This window comes from Rhea americana, unplaced genomic scaffold (genome assembly GCF_003343005.1).
Source record: "Rhea americana isolate MKP2758 unplaced genomic scaffold, rheAme1 scaffold_129, whole genome shotgun sequence".
NCBI classification, from domain to species: Eukaryota; Metazoa; Chordata; class Aves; order Rheiformes; family Rheidae; genus Rhea; species Rhea americana.
In genome coordinates this window covers 1,191,668-1,217,644 of record NW_028185361.1, presented here as the reverse complement: position 1 = coordinate 1,217,644, position 25,977 = coordinate 1,191,668, and positions in this window count along the sequence as shown.

Sequence of the window (25,977 nt, the reverse complement as noted above, 5' to 3'; positions counted from 1 at the left end):
GCGCAGCGCCGGGCCCCGCGCCCTGCAGCGCGGCTCCGGCTCCGGCAGCGGCTCCGGCTCCGGCACCGGCTCCGGCTCCGGCAGCGGCACCGCCGCGGCTCTCCGCCCCTCTCGGCTCTTAGCGCGCAGGCTGTAGCCCTGGGGTGGGCGGAAAGCCCCGCTCGTGATGCGCCGTTCAGCTCCCTGGAGACCATAAACGAGCACACATCCAGCGCTGTGTGTGCCCTAAAGAAAAGCAGGTGTGAACATGGCTCTCCCTCAGTTCTCCCGTTTGTTCCTGTTCTTAAACTTTTAACATGCTCTCTAAGTGAGTAATGGCAGAATTGCAGTGAAGATGATGGTCTTTTCTGGGTTTAGGGCATTGGCTAAATTTAACTCTTCCAAGAAAAAGGCCACTGAAGAGTTAAATAAAAAATAGAGGGTGACATACTTGAAAGAAAAAAAAAAGAAAAAGAAAAACACTATATAACTTCGGGCTGCTGCTGAAAGAGATGTTCCTGGTTTCCCATCTGCTCCTGAACGTGTATTTTCTCTTTCCCCACAACCTCCGTAGCTCTGTAGTTGTACAGCCATGAGTGGCTTAGCTAAGTGATCCTGAGAAAAGTTGTTATTGTTATTATTATGACTGTGAAAGTTTTCTCTTGGATCAGCTGCCAAACAGGCTCCTGTTCCTGCATGGCTTCTGAAGTCCATGCGCTGGAGAGGGTAGAAGTGCGCAGGTGAGACCCTGTCACTTACTGTCAAACCTGCAGACGTGGGGCCTGAGTGGGATCATGACTGTGACACCAGACAAGGCGCTGACAAAAAGCTGCTGGGTGTACTGGTAGCCGCAGCATGCATCAGGAGTGTATAGACTGGCCTGCAAGGTGCTCAGAATTGCAGATGTTGCCAGAGGAGAGATGTGCTTTAGTGCTTAAACCAATTTCTGGTGTAGTCTGGTACTTGTTTCTGACACAGGCCACTAGAGCCACAATAGCTGCAATCCTGCAATGGAAATCTCATCTGCCACCTCCTTTTTCCTTGTCACCAGCTCCTCTCCCAGGACTGAGGTCAAGCTAATCTCCTCTGGCACTTGGCTGTGCCCATGCTTACCCTGGCCTTGTGCACCTGCTTACTCTCTTTCTTGCAAGCAGCTCCTGTTTGTGGGGAATTAAAATAGCTCCTCACTACTTTTACATGCAGAGTATTTAGGTTTACTCCTGAGAAAGTATGGAGAGAGTGAGATGCAGTGCAGAGGTCTGAGAGCAGGAACAGAAATGCAGTAAAGTTTCCTTTGGCTTTTATGTTGGATGCTTAGTTACATGAATTTCATTTTACAGTTACTAAGATGGTGTTACTCTTGAAATAGCAGAGTTTGGCACTGCCTCTTGCCTCTAGTCTCGAATTTGCACAGTGATAGTGTGAATAAAATCTTGTCCTCATGAACAGCATTTCTTAGGGCCAAGAACATAATCAACCCGTCAAGCCTCCTGTTGTTCTAGTATTTGTAATGTGAGATAGTAGCATAAGTGGGGATTAAAGCTTTGCTTTGCTAAGCACTTTCAGGTATGTGTATGTGTGTACACATAGAGAAGATATTCCTGCCTTTGGAATTGTTGTAATTCTTTAATATTGTATAATATCAATCTAAAAGTTAAATAAATTAAGACAAAAATGAAGATTCTTATCTACTAAATACAACCATAAATAAAGGATTAGATGATGTAGCTATCTCATGTTATGATAAAAGGGAGCAGGCAAAATCCTTTGTCTTTTTTGGAAGAAGTAAAATGGATCTTCAGACTGGGTTTTGTTGCTATTACCATTTTATAAGTCCTTCAAGAACTTGATGGAATTTGATTTTTTAAGAATAATAATAAATAAGGTATTCGACAAAAAAGTATAGTAATTCCAGATGATGGAGAACTTTACTTGCAGTATAGAATCCAGTGCTGGGATGACCTGCACTTCCATTGCATCCTCTGTTCAGATTCTTGTGAAATTTCAGTTTCCTCTTCTCCCCTGTAGCTCTGTGTAGAAATGGCTACTTCTATTTTTGATAATTTTGTCTCTCTTTACATTTGTAATCCAAGCTGCTGGATTTCAATACAGCTTTTTCTTTTAAATTCTTAGAATGATTCTTCTTGCAGTGGTTTTTTGTTTTCTCTTTGGGGAAAGCTGCTGGGGAAAGGCTGAAGCAATCTAGATAGAAAGGGAGCTAATGGGAATGTAGTGGTTTGCTAATGAACTGAATGGAGAAGAAATGGGACTTCCTGAGTGGAAAGAGAAGTCAGGTGGAGGAAGCATGTTAAGGAGACTCCCTGATGACCACAGGGAAGGAGGCCAAGGTAGGTGTCTAAAGGGATGGAAGAGAGAGGGTCTGGATGAAGAGCTGAGGTGGTGAGTTCATGTGCTCAGTATTGGGGATTGTTCAGAGAGGTGGGAAAGGAAGATGAAACCCGTGAAAAAGGAATAGGGATTATTCCAGTACTCCACTATCAGGGAAATCTACTAGTAAAAGTAGATTACGCTCTGGTGAGCTGGYGGAGGGGATGATGACATCTTTTTACTCTTGTCAGTTTCTGTTAACTCAAAGGGCAGAAGTCCAGGCAGAGTATCTATAGGCTGCAGCCCTGCTGATGAAAGATATGGGTGTCAGTAAAAAACACATGAAAAAAAATCTGTTGGTTTCTTTCAGTTTTGTCACATTGGTGTTTTTTGGCATAGCAGATAACATTAAGAAAATATATTAGGACTGTGAAGCCAAATGCTTAGTGTCTCACTTAAGATTGGCTTTGCAACCTCTGTTCAGTTCTTTTGTGAATAAGCAATTTAAAGTAGGCTTAAATTACACTGCATCACACCTCCTTGTCCTTACCAATCTCAGTAAACAGGACAGGCTTGCATCAAGGGTGAATAAATCTGTATGAAGAGAGTAGGTATTGGTTGATGCTTGTTAGAGAAATTGGAAAATACGACATGTATGAGATGGATAAAGCATCTGAATGCTGCCTGGGAGATCAGAGTTTGTGATGTTGGTAGAATCACTTAAGATCAAAATTTACATAGATAGTCCCTCTTTGTTCCTCGTTTTCTGAATACTTCATTTGAGACCTGAGGTGATTTTCAGTAATGCTGATTTCTCACTGAAGTAACTTCAGTCAGTGGGGTATTATGATTTGAATAACTGATGGCTGCCTAATGCTCTGAGCTCTGAAACAGCAGGTCCTAACAGATTGGGCACTTAGAGTACATGGTACTTCTGGCCTGATCTCCTCTCTTCTCCACTTGTAAATAGAAATTACTTGTGTACCCATGCACAACTGTGTAATGTTTGTGAAGTACCTGAATTTTGTATTGCTCATTTCACTAAAAAATGGATTTTAACAGTTGCAGTTTTGAATGGTATATGGCAAATACAGAGTGATAAAAGGAAAAGATGAACAGATGCTTGCAACAGGACAAGAGAGTCACCAACTGAATCACAGGAAATTTCGCCTGAATATGAGGAGGAATTTCTTTACTGTGAGAGTGACAGAGTACTGGAACAGGTTGACCAGAGAGGTTGTGGAGTCTCCTTCTCTGGAGACATTCAAAACCCTCCTAGACACAATCCCGTCTAACATACTCTAGGTGAAGCAGTTTGAGAAAGCACAACAGAAAGGGCTTCTTCAAATACCTCAGCAGCAAGAGGAGGACTAAGGAAAATGTGGGCCCACTACTGACTGGGGCAGGGGCCCTGGAAACAGGGGATACAGAGAAGGCAGAATTACTGAATGCCTTCTTTGCTTCAGTCTTCACTGCCAAGGGCAGCCCTCAGGAATCCCAGAGCCTAGAGGCAAGGGAGAAAGTCTGGAGAAGGGAAGACTTTCCTTTGGTTGAGGAGGATGGGGTTAGAGACCTTCTGGGCAAGCTAGACCTCCACAAATCCATGGCCGTGGTTGGATTCACCCACGGGTACTGYGGGAGCTGGCAGATGTTGTTGCCAGGCCGCTCTCCATCATCTTTGAGAGGTCGTGGAGAACTGGAGAGGTGCCTGACTCTGGAAGAAAGCCAGTGTCACTCCAGTCTTCAAAAAGGGCAAGAAGGCGGACCCAGGCAACTATAGGCTGGTCAGCMTCACCTCCATGCCTGGAAAGGTGATGGAACAGCTCCTTCTGGATGTCATCTCCAAGCGTATGGAGGAAAAGAAGGTGATCAGGAGTAGTCAGCATGGATTCACCAAGGCGAAATCATGCTTAACCAATAGAATAGCCTTGTCTGATGGAATGACTGGCTGGGTAGATGAGGGGAGAGCAGTGGACGTTGTGTACCTTGACTTCAGCAAGGCTTTTGACACTATCTCGCAGAACATCCTCTTAGATAAGCTCCGGAAGTATGAGTTAGATGAGTGGAGAGTGAGGTGGATTGAGAACTGGCTGAAAGGCAGAGCTCAGAGGGTTGTCATCAGTGGCACAGAGTCTAGTTGGAGACCTGTGGCTAGTGGCGTTTCCCAGGGCTCAGTACTGGGTCCCATCCTGTCCCATTTCTTCATCAATGGCCTSGATGAGGGGACACAGTGTCTCCTCAGCAAGTTTGCTGATGCTACCAAGCTGGGAGGAGTGTCTGATACAGCTGAGGGCTGTGCTGCCATTCAGAGAGACCTGSACAGGCTGGAGAGCTGGGCAGAGAGGAACATTATGAGGTTCAACAAGGGCAAGTGCAGAGTCCTACACCTACGGAGAAATAATCCTAGGCACCAGTATGGGCTGGAGAGCAGYTCTGCAGAGAAGGACGTGGGAGTGCTGGTGGATGACAAGTTGACCGTGAGCCAGCAATGTGCCCTTGTGGCCAGGCAGGCCAATGGTCTCCTGAGCTGCATTGGGAAGACTGTTGCCAGCAGGTGGAGGGAGGTGATSCTGCCCCTCTACTCAGCCCTGGGGAGGCCTCATCTCGAGTMCTGTGTCCAGTTSTGGGCTCCCCASKACAAGARAGACATGGRGCTACTGGAGAGAGTCCAGCGTAGGGCTAYGAGGATGATCAGAGGGCTGGAGCACCTGCCCCATGAGGAACGGCTGCAAGAGCTGGGCCTGCTTAGCCTGGGGAAGAGAAGACTGCGGGGGGATCTTATGAATGTGTACGAGTACCTGAAGGGAGGGTGTAAAGGGGACGGGGACAAACTCTTTTCAGTTGTCCCATGTGACAGGACAAGAGGCAATGGGCAGAAATTGAACCACAGGAAGTTCTGTCTGACTGTGAGGGCGAATTTCTTCCCTGTGAGAGTGACGGAGCACTGGCACAGGTTGCCCAGAGAGGTTGTGGAGTCTCCTTCTGTGGAGATCTTCAAGGCCCACCTGGATGCAACCCTGTCTAACATGCTGTAGGTGACCCTTGTTGAGCAGGGGGGTTGGACTAGATGCTCTCCAGACGTCCCTTCCAACCTCACCCACTCTGTGATTCTGTGTGATTGTATGTTGTTGAGGGGGACACTGCCTCACTTGCATGCAAAATGAGGAATGGCCTGTTAGGTGGAAAAATATATCCAAAATATAAATAAGAGATATACCAAAATGTAGGAATGTAAGTGGGAGTAGTTCAGATTGTACATGCATAGCAGATTCGGTCATTTCCTAAACTTGACAACCCTCTTCTAATGCTTCGTGCTTTTAATATAAACAGATTGCTTCCTTTTTGATCGTTTTGCCTCCTAAATACTGACTGCAGGTTTAGCAATGTTATGTATTAAAGATAGATGCCTTTTTAAGTGCAAAATGGATTAGTGTTCTTTCCACCAATTCTATTAGCTGCCTTGTTACCTAGAAGAAAGGTTGTGATAATAGCCCAAGCAACTAGGTATTTGTCAGGGTTAAAGAAAAAAGTTGGGTAAGATTGTCTGGTGATGAACATGGTTAACCTGCATGTGTTACTAATTAGCAAGTATATAAGCACAGAATAACCRTAGAATAACTTAGGTTGGAAGGGACATCCAGAGGTCATTTAGTCCAACCCGCTGCTCTAAGCAGATCTGATTAGATGATATTGCTCAGGATGTGTCCAGTCGAGTCCTGAGCACTCTGAGAGGCTTTGTAGCCTCTCTTGGTTCCATCTAATATCTGACCATTTTCAGAGTAATGGATTTTTCCTTTTACCTAGTCAAGATTTTTCATGTTTTAATTGGCACTCATTACCTGTTGTCCTATTGCCATGCATCTCGGAGAAGAGTTTTGCATGGTTTTCTCTGTGCCCTCCTGTCACACAGGAGCAGGCAGCACTAGAGTCTCCTCTTCCCCTTCTTGTCTCCTGGCCAAGCCAGCCCAGCTCCCTCCACCTCTGCTCCTGCACCCGGCCCTCCAACCGTCATGGTAATCCTGTGTGGCAGTCACTCCTGCAAGGCACCATCTGGCCTCTGCTGGGGAGACCTGTTTTTTGTGCTAGGAGTTTCGACAGTCTTGGTTAGCAACTGAATCTTTTCCTTGTACCTCAAACTCACTTAACATGAAAAAGCAGCCAAGGAAGAGTGCAGGTGCTTTTCTAATTCTCTTCCACTGCAGGTCCACTCTTCAATACTTTTTCACTGCCATTTCTTCTTCTAAAATACCTTTTTTCAACAAAATATAATAAAGTATGACTTGCCTGTGATGAAAAAGATGATCAGGCATGATAAAGTCTGTCAATGGGATGATGCATGGTGACCTATACTGTCAGGTTATTATCTAAATCCAGTAACCCAAGAATCCCTCTGTGCTTCTGCTCCTGTATTTTGTCTTCCCMTAATGGGTCAAGTACATGGGTATATCTTATCATTGTGTACATTGAGGCATTCTGCATCCTAGATCTGCAGTCATGTCCAGGCTGCAAAGAAGACATTTCTTTTTTAGTGTGCAATGTAATAGCAATGTAGCATGTCAAGTTTACAAGAGCTGGTGAATAATGCCATATGCAACTGAATCATAACCCTGTTAAATTAAATTAAACTCTTCAGGCTCTTCTCAGTCTTAACGGTATGCATTTTATGTGCCTTTTGAGAGAAATGTGCGTCAGCATACTTATTGAACTGTTGAATTGCTGCAAGGAAAGTTACTGGGAAGTAGAGAAATGGAAAGGAAAGAGATGGCTTAGGGCCTCTGGGAAATATGCTAAGCAAAGGTACAGTAGGTACTTCAGAATAAACTGTGGGGTGAATAGATCATTAGTCTTATTTGGCAGTTATATGTTCTAAAAATAAGAGTCAAGAAAGAAAACAGAAAAAATAAATTGCATACATTCAGTATTAATGTATGAGTAGAAAACAGATTGTAGCAATGAGTTCTGTTGGGTAATACAAAGCCCAGTTCTTTAAAAATGTTACTCTACTGAGTGGAGGAAAGCAATATTATACGGGCTGCCTAGAACAGCTCTGGTGTGGAACTGGGGTGAGCAATATAGCAGGACTTTCCCATCTCTGCTATCAGAGGAATTAAACAAAATCTATTCTTGCATCTATGCTTTAATTTGTTCACAGTCCTGTATGGCCAGATGCCATAAATAATGACTGCATTACATCAGTCCTAGATACGGGTTGTGGAGTGTTTTTTGATACTGTTACTTTTGACTCAACAGAGTGTTTCCAGAATTCTCATCTGTAGGAATACATTTTTTTTAACTGACCTGTACGTATCTTATGCCTTTAATGAGGTATTTAATAATGGATGAATGGATTTATGCAAAATGGCAAGCAATTGTTTCACTTAGTTTTGTTTTGACTTACAGATTAAATGAGCGTATGTGTAATATAGCACTGAAAGTCCTTCTGGTGGATTTTGATGTAGTTATAATAACATCTCTGCTGCRTATAGCTCAGGCGGGAGGCAGAAACCAGTTTTTGTTAGGGTTGCACAGGTGTCTGCATTCTGTAAAAAGTAGACATCAAGCAAAGACTTCTTTTATAAGAATTTCACTACTTCTGTGTAACTGCAAAAGCCAAAACTTAGTCCTCTGTGGCTACATTTTTTGTTTTCTGTTATTTCTCAGTATTAAATAAATAGAGGGAAGCCAGACTCATCCTGACTTAGATTAACACCCAAAAAAAAGACTGACCAGCTGCTCTGCATCAGGTTTCTTATCCATGAAAAACACCCCTCCTGTTTTACCATATGCTTGGTTGTCCAATGTCATAGTGGAAGGGGAAATKAAGAAAGGAAGAATTTTTGGAGAGATGAATAGTATTTTAAGCTTTTCTTTCAATTTCATAAAACTTGATGTTTAAGGCTTTAAAATTTTTCAGTTGGCTGGAGAGTCAAGGAGGTAGAGATCAAACTGAATGACTGAATGAACATTTTGCTTAACCGATGTTTGGAAAAGTGCCACATTTCTAAAATTCTTGTTTTTCAGAAAAAGAGCAACTGTAATAGGCAGTAATAGGCAGTATCATAAACGTCATGGCTGTTTATTGTGATAGAACGTGAATGGTGGTCCCAGTTTGGAGTGAAAATAACTTGATATTTCTTTGAAATTYCATTAGAAAATTGTCCTTTTTGACAATGGAAGTACCTGAAATCTTAAACATCTGCACATTTTAGTGAGAAAATCCTGACTTTGAAAAACCTCTCACAGAAAAAAGGTAGGTCTGTGTAAAAGTCAGGGATTCATTTTGAAGTATTTTTTTTCTCTCTCCCTCCCCACCCTTATTTCTACCCAGTGGTTTTGCTCCTGCTAAAAAGTATGTTTGTACGTCTTGTATATGTGACTGTGGTTGTAAGTGATCCCGGTGAACCTAGGAAATCAACTTACACAGATTTATGTGTTTGCATGTTTGGAGACCGTGTCTGAACAGTCCTCAGAAATGAAACGAGACCTCTCTCCATGTTTGGTGTGTCCCTCTCCATTGCCTTTTACTTCTAACCTTTAACTTGCAGATAATGGCACCGGATATTTCCTGCAAAGGCTTATAATGAGCCATGCCACTGAAGGATAATACCTCACCTGTGATTTGTACAGTGGATTTTCGAATTCTGCTTAGTGGAAGACTGCTGTCAAGAGATAAACTCTTGAAATCCACTTGGAGTTAAATAAAGTGCTTATGAGTTTCTGTGCTGCACTGCAATGATCAATTGAAGGCAATGTTTATTCAGGAGATGAGTGCTTTTCAAACTTTGTATTAACTTTTCTTTTTCTTTTTTTTTCCTTTAAGAGATACTCTTCAGATTCTAGTCAGCATTGTATTTAAAGAATTTGCTACAAAAATGTTCTTATCAGCCCTGTCTAGGGTTAAATTCTATGAGGTCCTGCCCAGCTTCACTGAGTCTTTATGAAGGAGTATTTCAGGAGGTTAAAGGGAGGTTGCTAGATGGGTCAGAATTTTTGGCTTAAACTTGGAAATTTATGTTGGTATTTAGGTCCATACTGAAGGTCATATTATGAGAGAGTGAGCTGTGTGTTTGTTTTTTAAGTCTCTCATTTTTATGTTTCATAGTTCATAATGCTTAAATGTTTTTACTTGCTAACAAAATATACTCTTATCTTACTGTCTCTTAAAACAATCAGCTATTATTACAGCCTTGCACATATATTCTTGTATATGCAGTGGTGGGAAGTGTCAAAGTTAGAATTCATTAAAAAAACCCTTGACTGCCCTCACCACCATACCATTCAACTGCAGAAGGTACAGAGATGAATAGTGGATCATTCTGTGAGTGAATTACACACAAATGAAAGTATGCTTGATCTGTAATAAGCAAAACTAAAATATGAAACACACATACTGGTTTCATATAAGCAGGAAAGCATTTTGTTTTTCTTTTAGTCTAGATRCTTGTGCTACATTAACATTTTTATGAGAACAAAAGTTTCTGTCCTCCCTACCCTGTATTAATTCTCTGATACTCTTGACAGCAGTGCCATAACATTGTTAACGATGTTTTGTGTTTTGGAGTAAATGACCATATTGAACACAGGAGTATGTATGTATGTATTTATTTGGTAACATGTGCTCTTTTAAATAGAGAGGACAACACACCTTTTTGGCTGAAAGATTTTTTGTCGAAGACCATGAGATTTCTTTATCTTTGCATCATTTTATTTATTTTGTTTTCCTGATCTGAAACTATGTGGTTGTAGAAGGATGTAGAAGATGTACACATCTTCAATAAAAAATTTAAAACATGTTTTTCCTGAGCTAATCACAGTGAGGTTGCAGTTTAGAAAGAATTTATTATTTGAAGACTAGCTTTTTCAAAGAGGTTGAGCATGGGGTTTACTAGACTGCCATCGATCTTTGACATGGTTTGGATACCTAGCTTAATCTTATTGTGGTAACAGAGGTATCTAGTAGACGCTGAACAGCCAGATAATGAAAAATGTTTTTATCTACTAGAAAAGACATATCAGTAAAAGAAACAGGAAAACTGGACACTTGATGTGTGTTCAGTGGGAGAGATAAAGCAGAATTCCTCTGACAGGCCGTAGTTTCAGCACATCCCTTGACTTACTGACTGACTAACGGCAAGCTGATGACCTTAGTATTTTGGGTAGATAATATAAAAGTGGTTGAATCTTGATACTGGGAAAGTAAGTTCATTTAAAAGAGTACTAGATGGATATATGAGTGCAAATTTCACAGCATATTAAGCTTCCTGCTAAAACAGAATTTTGAGAAAGGAGTTTAAAGCTAGAGCTGAACATTATTTGAAGAAAGGTCTATGAACAGAGAAGACTCTTTTTTGGAAAGGCTTACTTCAGGTTGTATTGAGAAATTATGGGAACTTTTTTTTGTAAATATTTTATTTGAATTATATTTGAAGTTGGAAGTTCTTATTCTATCAGGCTCTAAATTACTTTGTTTCTGTAATTAGCTGAAACTTCATACCTGGTTAAAGTGAATCATTCTGAAATTACTTAGCAAAACTTACAGGCTGGCCAGAGATTAAAAAAAATTTTTTTTTTACTTCATTAAAATTATTATTTATTTCATAATTTTATTTATTATTTTGGAAGATTTAGTGAGGGTAATGGCTCTTGCAATTTTTTTTTCTTCTTAAGTGTTAACAAAAACTTGCCTGATATCTAAAATTTCTGTCAGAGAGGAAGATGGATTTCTGCTCAGGCTTAAAATGGTAATATTCATTTGCCTCGTGTGCTTATTCCATTCTCTCCTGTAAATAAGGTGTTGGGATGTTCTTTGAAATTGATGATGTAAATTTAAGTATTTGCATTAAGTCTGCAATAATTTTCAAGGAGTCATTAAAGGATCTATTTTTAAAATTTTTCTTTTGTTGAACTTTCAACCCTCACCTTTCAGTAGTGGTTTTAATTTGGAATAGGTATTCAACATGTTGTTTGTAAACTGATAGTCTGGGGAAAATGAAAAACTGCTTATAATAGTATCAAAACTATCTTCAACCTTAACTTATGATCCTAATTCCAGAATCTTGCCACATGTTCAGACCTGTCATTCTGCTTTTAATTGGCTGCTGAGTAGAAGGAATTAGAGCTGATATTTTAATAGGACCCCCAAAATATCTTGGGTTGTGGCACGGCCCTTTTTCTGGTCTTGGAGACTGCAGACTGACATGGTTTCATGCCAGATCACCCTTAAAGAATACACATACAAAGCCAAAGCAGCGTGCTTCCACACGAAAACCCAGGTTATCAGGTGACTCAGCTAGTGCCTCACAAAGTCAGTATCTGACTCTGTCTGCCTTTGAGCAAAATAAACTCTGGCTTTTTGCATGTGAGGGTTTAAATCTTCCTAGGCCCCCTTAAAAACTGAAGCCAAGATGAAAATATGGAAGAAGGCTAAGTATAAAGCTGTTCACCAGGCTTTTTTTAGAAGTATATTTAGAGTCTTGTCAGGGTCCTGTAATATCCTCATGGGGTTTTAACTTTAATAGAACAAGTTTTGGAATAGTGACCATAGCTACAGAAGAAAATTGACACATCACTTGCTCTGGTTACTCTGGACAGGCAACGTGATAAAATGCAATAGTTTCCCAAGCTATTTTTTAAAAAAACATAGCTAGGTAGGTTGTTAATCAAGAATTCATATGATCCAAAAAATATATCAGGTTGTAATAACCGTTTTAGCATTGCAGCAGTTATAATTAGATGACATTGTTAAAATAAGTACAAGAAAACTACTGGCATAGCTACTGAGGGTAGAGACTACAGGAGTTAAAATATTTTTACAGCTGATGAAAGGAACTTTAGTATATTTGTGTTGCTGTGGTGGAATTGCATCAAATATTCAATGAATTAATTGCCATTATAAGAAAGGAGTAAGAGAGATCTACGTATGCTAAACTGTAATTTCTGAAAGGTTTTAATCTGTCCCGCTGAAAAAGAGGATAGCAATTTTACAGAAATATAATTTTTAAAATACTTCAAAATACTAATATTTTGTGCTAGCTTATAAAGATGTCCGTAAAAATAAGATCACGAAGCTGGAAATTGAAGTTTGCATCTTTTATTCCTCTGAATTGCTGCATGGAAATTTGGCACCATGTGCGCAACATACTTAGCTCTCCTGTATTAGATGAGATCATTTGTGAAATGAAGACCGTCATATTTTGCTTTGTCATTGGTAATTCAAATAGAAATACCTTAATAAAGTGCTTTGAATCCCACTGAGTGTTCTTTTTTAATTTTGTGCTGCAGATTGGGTACTCAATTCTGTAAAAATATTTTGCTYTTTCTTTTTTTGTCTGCTCAGAACAGTTTGTCTTCTGATACATTGTGCGAATATTTGCTGTTGCCTTGTGAGGAAGATAAATTGTATTTGGTCCTGTGGAGACAGGAGGAGTAGATAGAGCCACCCAAGTTGTACCTAAAAAGCCATTAGTGAAACCGTTTTCTGTCATCCTTCTAAATCTGTGCCTGCAGCATCTGGTCCTTCCTTGGTGCTCTTTCTGCTCTTGTAAAAATGGCAGGAACTGGATTTAACCTGAGTGGAAGTGCTGTATTAATGCAAAGCAGAGCTGGAAGAGGAGACTAAAACATTTTTGAATACTTAGTTTAACATCCTCAATTTYATAACGCTTTTGAGCCCGCTAAAAAGGGCATTGGATTGTGTCAAGATCCGTGGCTGATGTAGTAATACAAAACCTTCTTTGCATGGGATGCTTGAATGCATCTCCTAGAAACCAACTTGAGAGGCTTTTTTTCCTGTTCCTCTGGCTACTTCTTAACAGGAAAAGAAATGCAGAAAAACGTCTTACGATAGTGTAACRCCCCCCTTCTCTTCACAGGATGCTGTTATTGCTATATTTGCTGGTAGGAAAGGTGAGGAATTCCAGAAAATCTTGAGACAGGTGTTACTTGCTTTTTCCTTAGATTTTGTCTTCTGGGGAGTATTTACCACAGCAGCTTGGAAAATTGACCTTAGCCTTCAGTGTAGAGGAAGGAGGTGTGGCTTKCTTTCACCCTCCCAATACCCAATTTAACTTCAGCTCATACAGCGCATGAAGTGCAATTACAATTTTTACTCATGGGGAAGCATACTAAAACTTTGAATAAATAGATTTTTAGATATCTAACATACACTGACTATATTAATTTTTTAAAAATGTTTGGCAATATGTGTATGAGTACATAAGTCTTATTTATTGCATCAGACTTAAATGTGGAAGAATAGATATTTTCCAAATGTCCGAAGTCCTTGGATAGAAATTGGTTTCCTGCAGATCTTAGAAAGGGCCAGATATATATTTAAGTGGTAAAATACCTAGTATTTTTAAAAATTCATAAAAAACACGAAACAGCAAAGCCTGAAAGCAAAAATGTGACTTTAAGTTTACTGGGCTGGAATAAACCTATTCTTAGAATGCTGTCTTTCAGACTGTCGTGCAAGAAGACAATTATATGCCTGGTTAGTAAGTCTTACCCAGCTACAAAACTCAAAATCTACTCTTTTGAAGGCCCTCTACACACTTATCTGATTTTCTTTACCCTTGTATAATGATATAGCTTAGATTTTTTTGGTCATCGTTTAATAAAATTTTGTATTGAATTCTGTCAAAAGTAACTTAATTCAGCCTTTTTTGTGTGTTTTGTATTGTAAGAGGGCTACTGACTGACAGTCTCCTTTCCCACTACTTAACCTCCCCCCCTCAGTTTCATTCATTCATCAGTTTCTTCAATTTCAGGAGCTGATCTCCGCATCTGAGAGCTCGAGTGCGGGCTGTTTTGGGGCTGTATGTGCCTCTGTCCTTGCTATGCTGTTGCCCGGCTGCMCTGGCCATGCTGAGCTTCGAGCTGCAACCAGAGCCAGGGAACATGGAGATGACCGGACTGCTGGCAGGAGGGTGGGGGATGCACCAGATGGAAGATACTAGTGTCTGATTTAGCAGTAGTTAGAGTGGACCTGGTATGGCTGGGTCGGGGTCTGGTCTTTCCGTGYAGTGTGGGAACAGGTAGGTAAAAAGGCTGATCTTGTGAGTGCTGTCAGTGTCTACCATGATGAATTCAGYACATTGTTGGAAGGAATATTATTTCTTAGGAAAGAAGTAATATATGTTGAAACAAGTAGAATCAACAAGCAGCAGTTTTTGCCTTTGGGGTTTTGTAATAAATGATAGTTGGTTATGGATTTGGGCACAGGCTACAGGATGGGCATGCCTGATGCACARAATTACCTTTCCTGTACTTAAGTCCTGTTAAAAGTGTTCAACGCATGTTGAATTGCTAGTACAGTTCAAACAGAAGTGTCTGAAGTTGAACAGGCAAACATGTCTCAAGATGACCAACAGTATTTCTTCAAATTGCTCCTCTGCATGAGATAAATGTGTGCAAAAAGGTCTAAGTTATTTAATCTCTCTGTATTTTGAACAGAGCACTCTTAAGCACCGTGAGGTGAGCTCATGTAAACATAATTTGGCAGACAGCAGCAGGAATTATTATGCAACCACAATATGTGTGAGACTAAGTGAAAGACAGCAATAAGCAGTTTGTGCTGCTGCTGGCACATTTTACTGCAGCTGAATTCTGCACATCAGACCTGAAAAACATTTCTGAAACTATTTCTGCAAGCAGTTCATCTTCAGTGGAACAGTAAAAGTAGAAAAGAGAGACATTTCCTTTTTCATTTGTATGAATGTAGTAGTGCAGTATATTTAGATTTTTTTACCTTTTAAAAACTTTTGTTTCAGGATTCTTTTTTATTAAAAAAGGARCTTTCAGTTTCTGATCTGATCTTTTAATGAACTGACATGTTCCTTATGTCTGCCTTATAGTTTATAAGGGATACTTTCTTTTGCATCGCTGAAGACAGCTAATGAGATAATATGAGAGTCTTACTATGTTGCTTCATGAGTAAGAGTCTGTATGTTTTGCTGAGTCACATGTAAACTGAAATCCTGTGAATATATACACAGGAATGTGTATATGTATTAACTATAAAGGGATTGGTCCTATAGGTTGTCCTGTTACCGGTTTGTCCTGTGGCTTAGATCAGCATATAACATGTCCTGTACCTTTAGGTCAGCATGTAATTAAGAAGAGAACTTGTCTTCAATGTATGCTGCTTCTTCCCATCTGTTCTCGACAAGGCGTATTTTAGTGTGTATTTGCAGTCAGTTCCAATTCAGTCCTTGAGACTCAAACACAAGTTTCTAGATGGCATATTTATTCATGACAACATCCGTTATCCACTACAACTGTGTTTTTTAGTCAGTGCATTCATTGTAGACTTCGTCTTCATTGCAGTCAAGACCAATGTCCATTCAAAGGATGTTAAACTGTGCTAGACCATCACTTTGCTTTAAAGGCGAGGTGTCCTGTTCTGTGGGGCAGGTTGTTCTATGGTGCGAATTTGACTGGCTCTGCTTTGGAGTTATGCGACGAAATAATCTGTTAAATTAAAACAGTAGATCGGTCTATGCAAAAAATGGCCATGTTTGATATGGAAGGAAAGACGGATTTACATTTGAGATTAAAAATCTGAATGCAACTCACAAACTAATAAAGAAAGATGAAGTTCTGGTTAGTAATCCATTAAAGGACTGGTAGCAGAGAGCTGGATTCAATGCCATCTTCAGCATTAAACCTCCATAACCTTTGGCAAAATATTTAGCACTGTAACTGTTTTAAGGTGATTATACCTCAGACACTTGGATAAAAGACAATTAGGAGGAAGAACAGATTTGTAAAGCATAYTGAAAATGAAATGTCCTTTATATTTAAATTCTGTTGTTGTGAGAATTAAAAGACTCYCAGGGGCATTTCCAAGGCCACACCAGCATCTGAGAGATTATTTCATCACAAAAATGCCAGTGATAAGCCATATATGGAGTTTGCAATGACTGGAAAGAGAGACTGGCACTGCCAGTTTCAAACAGAACTTCTTTCAAGTGACGCACAAGTTTGTCAGCCAGTATTTTTATTTCGATAAAGAGGATGTARTGAAAGCATCTTATGCAGGCAGTCACTTGGGGAGGCAGAAATCCCAGTCTGTTCATATAATCTAGGCCTCTTTTGCCTCTAATCAATTGTGATGGAGTAGATACAATTCAGTATCTTATTTTCCCCTCTGGAAATAGAGCTGTCTTGGAAGCATGTAGCTAACTAGTTTATTTTATTTTTTTTATTTTTTTTATTTTTTAAATACAAATTGATTGCAAAGATAGCACTGAGTTTTTATATTCTTATGCTTACTAGCAATACTGCTGAAATATGGGCAAAGTATCTTGAGTAACACTAATGTAAGTATATGATAAAAATGGGCTGATTTAATTTTGATCTATCATCTGATGCACTGTCAAGCTAGAGATTAGACACAATGATTGCTATGCAAAATACAAAAGAGAAAAAGTTTCCAATTTAAAGGAAACTTTCCCTTGCATTGCATAAATATATTAGAAAAATATCAATACAAGATGTATTCTTGAAAGGTTAGACTTTAACAATTTGCATGTGTGTATGTGTGGCTCAAAAAAAAGATGGAAAGGGCCACACAATTATCTATAATATGTAGTGGGGAAAGGCTGAATTTTCCATTTGAACTGATTGTTTKATTTATTTATTTATTTATTTATTTATTTTGGAGGATGAGAAAAGATAATCACTTGCAGAAAAATCTCACTCTGTGTTGTTTTTAGGCCATGGGATAGAAGGGGAAGGTTCCCTTCTTTGAGTGCCATATCCTGCAACAAGGAGACAGGATTGATATGGACTATTTAGAAAAGGATACAACTATCAAAGCAAGCTGARGGTGGCTGAAAAAAAGAAACAGTGTAGTGTTACCCTTGAAGAAGAAAATAATAATAGCAATATAGTGAAAATCAAATAAAGTACCTGTATTTACGTCTCAAAGAAGAGAGGCAGGAATCTTTTTCTTTTCATAAACACTGCTACCATGTTGAAGACTTTTCCCTCAACTTAAAACGCTTATCTGTCTCTCTGATGAACAAGCTAGTGTTCATGTWTTGCCCATTTATGTGCTGGCTGGGGAAACTCTTTTGACAGGCTGAGGAGAAGTAATTGCAGATTTCTGCCACAGACACTAAAAACTGATGCATGGAGGAGCATGAGAGCACAGGGAGCAGAGCTGCTCCTGCATCTCACTAGTGTTATGCCTTGGGTTGTGAACTGGAGCCTCTTAAATATCTTTTACCTCCACACTTTTCTTCCTGCCCCCAAACAGCTATGATCCCAGAAGGCAATACTGTCTTCACAGATCCTGCTATAGGATTGCGCTGAGGTCTTAAATATGTAAAATCTCTTAAGTGCTTTTTTGCCTCATTGTAAAACAGAGCTGAAAATTTATCCTTAATATTATGGGCTTAAAAGTGGGGATTTGTATATTCTTTAAGTAGTACACTGCACAGTAAACCTAGATCTTGGCCATGTTCTTTCAAAAAATTACGGTTTACATAATAACTAAAAAACACAGACGTTAATAGCAGAAGCTTTGCTAGATGCATTCTTGCAGACTAAATGCTTTTGGATTACAGGATTACTTGAAACTGCTGTTTAAAATAGTTAGATTTTTGTGAATTTCAATCCTACTATTCAACCTGGGATCTGCTGGTTACATTTCTCTTACTTGTAATAACAAGATTACTTGCCTTCTCCCCAAAGAGTTGACTGAGTCAGTCAGGAACTCATATCCCTCAAACTCCTCACAATAATGTTTCCATTGGTTCTCCCTGGCTTAGTCATGATATCTATTTTTTTCCAGGACTACACTGCTGATAAATTTCTCTGTAGCACTGGGTAAAATTATGATATGGAAAGTAATTCTTAAAATGGAAAAAAAAGAAGAATCTTTCCTTTTTTTTTAATACTGTGTTTTAATGCTTTTGTCAGCTCTTTCTAGCATGGCTGAAATAAAGAAGACAAAAGCCAAAGAGCTGACAGTACATCCCTTTTTCTGGACATACCACCTTCGTGAAAAATTTCGGTTACAATTCTGCATGTTGGCATTTCTGTCTACCTGTGCAGTAGACAAAACTTGGAAGTGCAGCCCCCTGTTCAGGAGGGATCTGTGAAGGAACACTGCCTTCCGGTGCCCTCTCCTCACGGCTGGTATGTACTTGTGCAGATTGCATTTGCTGAGGAGGTGCAGTTTGCTGGGTTTTACCATCAGACTGGCTAGTGCTCTGGCCTTCTCTCTCTGCCTTTACGAGATAAGATATTTTGACACTGTTAGGGAGATTCTGTCAGGCAGAGATGCCCTGAGAAAACCATAACTGTTGGCAGCTTTTAAGACTGACAGCAAGGCAGAGTTGTTTAAATATAATTGTGTCCTGGATTGGTCCAACAGCCTTTCTATTCTTGGGTAATCAAGTATAGCCCAGATTGCCTTTCCATATCTGCTCTTTGTTTTATACGGTATGAAGCGGTGAAAGGGAATCTTTTAGATTATTCTAGTTTCATTTAGATTATTCTTCCACCAGAGATGGTTGAGTAAAGGCAATTTAAACCAGATAAATACTTCTATTTTTTGTTCGGGGAATTCTTTTTGCAGGGAACGTACTCTGACCATTTTTGTAATATAGAAACCTGATAGTAAGAAAATTTGGAAGCATGGCTTTTGGACTTAACAGCTGTACCTAATTTTGCGAACATGAGCTTTTGGCACATTTGCAATTCTTGCAGTAGGCAATGTTTGTCTGAACAGTGGCATCTAACATGAGTTAGGAATTTAGAATACATTCTTGATTGCATAAAAAGCACAGAACGTCAGATGTCCCAGGACAACAATAATATTTACAGGGATTATTTTTGTCCATTACATAACACCTTTTATTAACAAGTAGGAGGATTTTTTTCTTTTTTAATTTTTGGGAGGGCTTTGGAAGCACTTCTTATTTTACATAATTTGTTTCACAGGACTATCAATCTTGTTTACTTGCTCTTCCAGAATGTCCAAGTGGAAGACTGAAATAGTAAGATGGCCTAAATTACAAAGATTTAGGTAGGATTTATTTTAACCTTATAGAAGTTCTCATTTCTTAAAAGTTCTGAGGTGTGTGCTTATAATTCTGAGAGGGATAAAYAACTGATACTAGATTTAAAAAGTTTAAGTCACTGTAAACTAATTTTAAATATACTGTAGAATGAGTAGAAGGTGAACATAGTCATACGGTGATTGGAGTATAAGCCTTCCATTTTCATGTTATTGATAAGACCTGGGTTTTGTGTGCTCTGACTGAAGCGAAGAACATAACCTACAGTTTTTTCAAGAAAATATTTCAGAGGTGAGACTTTCCCTTATGTTCTTGGTATGAACTGTTTCTTAGAAATCACAGATCATCAGATTTGGGCATTCTGAGGATTTGCACTGCAGTGACAGGGAGAGAATGAGATTACCATGTTGTAGCTTCAAATCATCTCAACCAGTTTCATGCCTCTGAAGAGAGCAGCAAGAAGTGTGCTGATATCAAGGTTTGCTTTTTAAAGAAGGGGAAGCAGCAGTCCACAGAGCCTCAGACAGAAAGTGTTGGGAACCATCCTTTTCCAGTTGTGTTTGAGTGGTTTAGGTAAGCAGGTGGCTGATCTTATTCAGGTCAACAATATGTAGAAAATTTCCTTTAACTTTCCCATACATGCACTGAAGGAACACGTCTTTCATTTTTTTAAAAGAATCTAGAAGACAGGAAATCATTGTAGCTGAGGGTTTCCAGTGAATGACTTTTGGTTATTGGATGTAAGAATAAAAGTTGTGGAGTTATTTGAGAAGGAAGTATGCAATTTTCAACAGGATTAATTGGGCAATATATTTATTTAGATATATACCTATGATGTAGTCAAACAATATAAAATTTGACATTGTGTTTGTCTTTAGTAGCAACAATACTTCAACTTGTCTGGTTATAATGATTGACTATACAATTATTATTTTTAAATAGTTGGTCAAAAGGAAGGAATTTGTCCTCGGAAAGCTTACTTATACAATTTAAATATTAAATTAACCTAGTCTGTGTTAATTCTTAACCATAGTAATAAATTACTTAACAAAACCAAAATTGCATTTTTCTCTTGTGTTTGAGCATTATGAGAACAAAGAAAGCAAATGAAGCAAAACAATTATCTTATAAAATTTCATGATTGGAGTGTATATATACTGCCCTGAAACAGTTTCCTTTAGATGAGGTGTCTTCTTTATACTATACTATGATTTTTGTCTTACCTCTACCAATTATGGGATCTTTTGAAGTTATTCTCAGACCAGCACACTTCAGAAAGGAGTGTGCTATTGATAGTATGAGAAAGGCGAGGGTTCGGAGGCAGGTATGAAGGGAATAGAGCCTTAGCCTGGATTTCCAGTGAACACATCCATCTAGGAGCATTCTCCAGCAGGCACAGGAGTCTCAYTGGGGATGTTTTGAATAGTAATGTGCAACAATATGCTGTGCGTTGGAAGTGAGCTTGGAGAAAAGTGTGGACAGAAGCAGTTAACTGACCAGAACTTCATTGGGTAACAGCAACATAAGTAGCTCCTTCTGGTGTACTTTAATCCTTTTGGGCAGGTATTTCTTTTCTGAATAGGCCTCTGCCAAAACCTTGATTTGTCCTCATGGAACTTTCAGACTTGGACTGCTCTTGGCTGATAGTTTATCCATGATGTTTTATGTAGGCAGTCCCTTGTCTTTGCACAATTGCCCTAACCACTGCATTTTCTGTGGACAAATGACATCTTTCCCATGTTTTTCTCTCTTCTTCCTTTCCTGCCTCCTCCTCCTAACAAAATCCCACAATAATCTACTACTTCCAGTTGATAGCAAATTTCAATACAAAGATTTAATGAAATTAATTGTACATAAACATTGATAATAGAAACATGACTTGGTTGCTTCATAACCTTGAAGATCCTATGCTAGTTATCTCCAGAGTCTAAGAAGAATTATTTACATCCTCTCCTGATGCAGCTATCTGCTGCTCCCTCCCCCTCTTCCCTCCCCCACATCCCTCTGAAGCCCTGGACATTTGCCATGGTTTGAAGGATGCTGATCTGCATGTGCAAGTTTCTTTCTCTGTTTACTTGAGAAATTTCTCTTGTGCTTGGCTGTGGCATCTTGCTCACTCTTAAACCACTTGCCTGATTTTTAGGTCAGGAAGATGGTGATCTTTTCAGAATCACCTGGGAAGTTTCATTTAACAAATTCTGTGTTGCAGCGGGTCTAATGATTTGTGTTCTTTCTTCTTTCCTCATAAAGTGCACTGTCTTGTGACCTGAGGTCTTTTGTACAAAAGAAAAGACATGTCTGAATGTCATTCCCTACAGCTTTTGGCTGTATGTGTGTGGTAAACACGCTACAGAGCTTTCTGAAATTGGCCTCTGTTATGTGAAATCAGTGGCCTAGATTCTATTGAGCCCCATTTTTATTGCCCTACTCAAAAGAAATATTAGAGTTTCATATCTCTTTCAGGTAATTGCTTTTGTAAATATTTAGTTATCAGATTTTGAACCATCTCTTGTCATGGGCTCTACAATCTGCCTATGTTGATTAATATGGTAGTAATATCTCACACTATGGTTAACCCTGTTAATCAGTCTTTCTTTTTCATTAATTTGATTTGGATAATTAGATCTCTAGTCTTAATAGCTGCATTTTGCCCAGTAGGAGCAAGCAAGAGAAAAAATTGTATGAGCCAGAAATTAATCTTTTTTGAATCTTGGATAAAACTTCTGTTTTCTAATCAAGGCAAGTTGCCATGCATTAATTTATTTTTGAAAAAATATTTTTGTCCTCTTCATCAGGAACTTTCATAGTACCACTTAAAGATTTCAGTGTTTTCTGGTTATGATAGAAGCTAGAAAATATGAAAGATCTTTAAAAAACCTTGATTTCTGGGGTAAATTAATTGAAGAATTAAGAGCCACATTTATCCTTCATGTATTCATGTATGTGGCATTTGAATGCCATAATGAATAGAGTTATGCCTCTACTGAGTTAAAACCTCAAACCTCAAACAATGTAATGCTGCCATTATTTTCTCCCCTTTTATTTATTATTTATTCTCCCTTTTTATTTTCTCCCTTTTTATTTTTCCYGTACTTATCATCCCTGCCCTCACCATAAAACCTGCACGTGCGCRCACACACACACGCACTGGTATCATTTCATAGACAGTAGAGAAGGCTTTCAACATCTTCTTTTTTTCAAAAAAAGAAAAAAGGCAACCTTGGAGACCCAGAAGTTAGAAAAGGTGGCAGCTTGTCTGGCTCTGAAGACTTGGGTCTAGAAGAGCAAAAGAATACATGTTGTTCTTGTTGCTGTGAAAATCACCAGCATGTAACTAAAACCAAAGGAAACAGAGAGAAGAATTGGTCGCTTATATATGAAAGCAGTAGGGAAGAGCAAAACATGAGAGCAGAGCAAAGGTACAACAGAGCACTGCAGAAGTGAGACACAAGTACTGAAAAATAGAAGGGCAGAAAATTTAAGGGGGGGGGAATGATAAGTGAAATAAGAATGTGTGACTGGGTGTGTTTGTTGCTTTTCCTTTTAGAGGAAAAAAATAAGCAGAATATTAACATTAGTCAAAACTTACATTTTAACATTAATCAAAACTTATATTCTCTTGTAGACGGTTGCTACAAATACCTAAAAGAGCGCTGTGTGTTTAGGGTTGGAGAAAGAATTGATCTAAACACACCTAAACACTGTTGTGATTATCTTAATCTCACCTTCTGCTTTATCTAKACAGTATTTTACCCAGAGGATCTTTAGCTATATAGTAAACTGTGGTGAACATTAACATTTAGCTATGCAAGATACCAATATGTCAACACAGAATTATTCATTTTTGATTACATATTAATGGCAGTGTCATTCAAACACAGTACTGTCTACCCCTTATATAAGGTATAACATTTGCACTTGGTAAAAGAGGTGGAATTTGTTGCATAGTGAGATTATTGAGAAACTTACCTGAACCTGCAGAGGGAAGAGGCAGCCTCGCTAACCTCACCACCTTGATCATGTTAAAATCTTCTTACAGCTGAGAGCCTCGGGTACATCCCAGGCAACATGGTGAGGCTGAGCTTACAGGCTAGAGGGTGCAGGTGAGTCCTCAGGGACCCATCCCTGGGACAGCGCTGGGCTCGGGATCCTGCTGGATTCTGGCACGCTCTGGCAAGGTGGGTCTTTGCAGCTTCTGCGTTGCAGCTCCTTCCCCACCACTGGGGAATTTGGATTGCACAGTGTTCCCCAAATTAATGGAGGTGATCGGCTGCTTATGTGAATTAGCTGGGAGCTGCCATAAAGCTGCTCAGAAGCCACATGTGACTAAAAATCACATGTTGATTGCCTACTTATTAAATATGTGAGCATATATAAGGAATTCTGTACTGCCATTTGTATGATGGCATGTATCAGCAGGAGATAAATTTAACCACAATGGATAAATTTGATAGAACTAATCAAGTGCACATTCCAGAAGGTGGGCAATAAGCCAAAGATGCATATTTTGACTCTGTAAGGTATGTGATGGCATTTTAAGTAGGTAGGAAAGCAGAAAAGCAGGCTTGCATGTGTTACTTTTGCTTGGGAACCATCCTGGTTTGTGTAAGGAATACTATTTRGATACAATAGCCTGGAAGATAACAGTAGGTAGTAAGATTATTGCTTCATTCAAGGAAATGGTGACTTTTGAATTCAAGGCTGCAGAACTACTGTTATTTTTAACAGTATACTTATGCATATACTTGCATATGCTTATGCTTATACTTATACTTATACTTACTTATACTATGCTCTATAAGACTGAACAGGCTAGATAATACCCTATATGAATTGATTATTTTCATCTGTTATTTTTTCTTGAATGGTTTGAGTACACGTGGTTTTCATTTTTGTGAAAATGTCTTCTATTTATTGGAATGTTGTATGAGCTGTGAGCAACAACCATTAGCCTTCATTTTTCTAGTCAGTKACAGAACCAACATGCCAAAGTCATCATGGTATGGCAGGTGTATTCAGTTCCTGAGTAGTATATACTGTATATTCTGTAGTCTGACTAGTCTGACTACTAGTCTGACTAGTTCTGGATTTTGTACGGACATCTTTTTCAAGTAAAATAAGTAAAATAAACTGTGAATTCCTCAAAATATGTATTTTAAAGGACTGTGCATATATMTTATATATATATAAACAGTATGTTTGTGTGTATATGTGTGTGTGTATGTGTATGTATGTGTAAGTATATTTGAAAGTTAGATAAGGATGGGGAGAGTATTAGGAGTCACACAATTATATATCCTGTGTGCATATTTCGAGAGAACTACTCATTTTTTTAATCAAAAATAACTTGATACTAATGCCCCTGCATTAGTGGGATTTGGAGAGCTGAAGGCGACCTTGAGTTGGTTCTAGCAAGCGATGTGAAAGACAATAAGAAGGAAGCAGCAGCAAAAGGAAGGCTAAGAAAATGTAGGTCCCCTACTAAATGGAGCAAGTCCTGCTGACAAGCAACACAGAAAAGGCAAGGGTACTGAATGTTTTATTCCCTTCAATCTTCTCAAYGCTGGTAAGACCAGCATTCAGGAATCCCAAGTCCTTGAGATCAGAGGGCAAGCCTGGAGCCAGGAAGACTTACCCTTAGTGGAGGATCAAGTTAGGGAACACTTAAACAGATGGGACATCAAGTCCATGGGACCTGATGAGATGCACTTGTGACTGCTGAGGGAACTGTCCAATGTCACTACGTAGGCACTCCCAATTATCTTTGGAAGGTCAGTGAGATCTAGGGAGGTTCCTGAGGATTATGAGAGAGCAAATGTCACCCTCATCTTTAAGAAGGATAAGAAGCAGGATTTGTGAAATTACAGACTGTAGTTTCAGTCTAACATTGATCCTTGGAAAGGTCCTTGGAAAAGTCCTGAATACTTCTTTCAGTCACATGAAGGACAGAAGGGTGATCAGGAAAGATCAGCCTGGATTCACAAAGGAATAAACCAACCTTAACCTTATTAACCAACCTGACAGCCTTCTATTATGATATGTCTTGATGGAGGATCAAGCAGTGGATGTTCTTTATGCTGATGTTAGTAAAGCTTTTGATACTCTTTCCCATAACATCTTCATACACAGGTGGATGAAGTACAGGCTAGATAAGTGGACAATGAGGTACACTGAAAACTGGCTGAACTGCTGAGCTGGTGTCAGAGCATTGTGATCAGATGTGCAAAGTCCAGATGGAAGCCAGCTGCTAGTGGTGTACCCCAGGGGGTCAAAACAGGGACAAATACTGTTTAATATCTTCACTGATGACCTGAATGGTAGGGTAGAGTGCACTGTCAGCAAGTTTGCAGACAATACAAAACTAGGAGGAACAACTGATACATTTGGAGGGCTGGGGTGGTGGGGAGAGAGTGTCACAGTCAAAGGGACCTCAACAGGCTGGAGAAATGGGCAGAGGGGAGCCTCATGAAGTTCAGCAAAGGGAAGTGCAGAGTCCTGCATGCAGGGAGGAATAATTCCATGCACTGGTACAGATTAGAGGCTGACCTGCTGGATAGCAGCTCTGCAGAGAAGGACCGGGGAGYCATGGGGGACAAGTGGAACATGAGCCAGCAATGTGTCCTTGTGGCAAAGAAGGCAA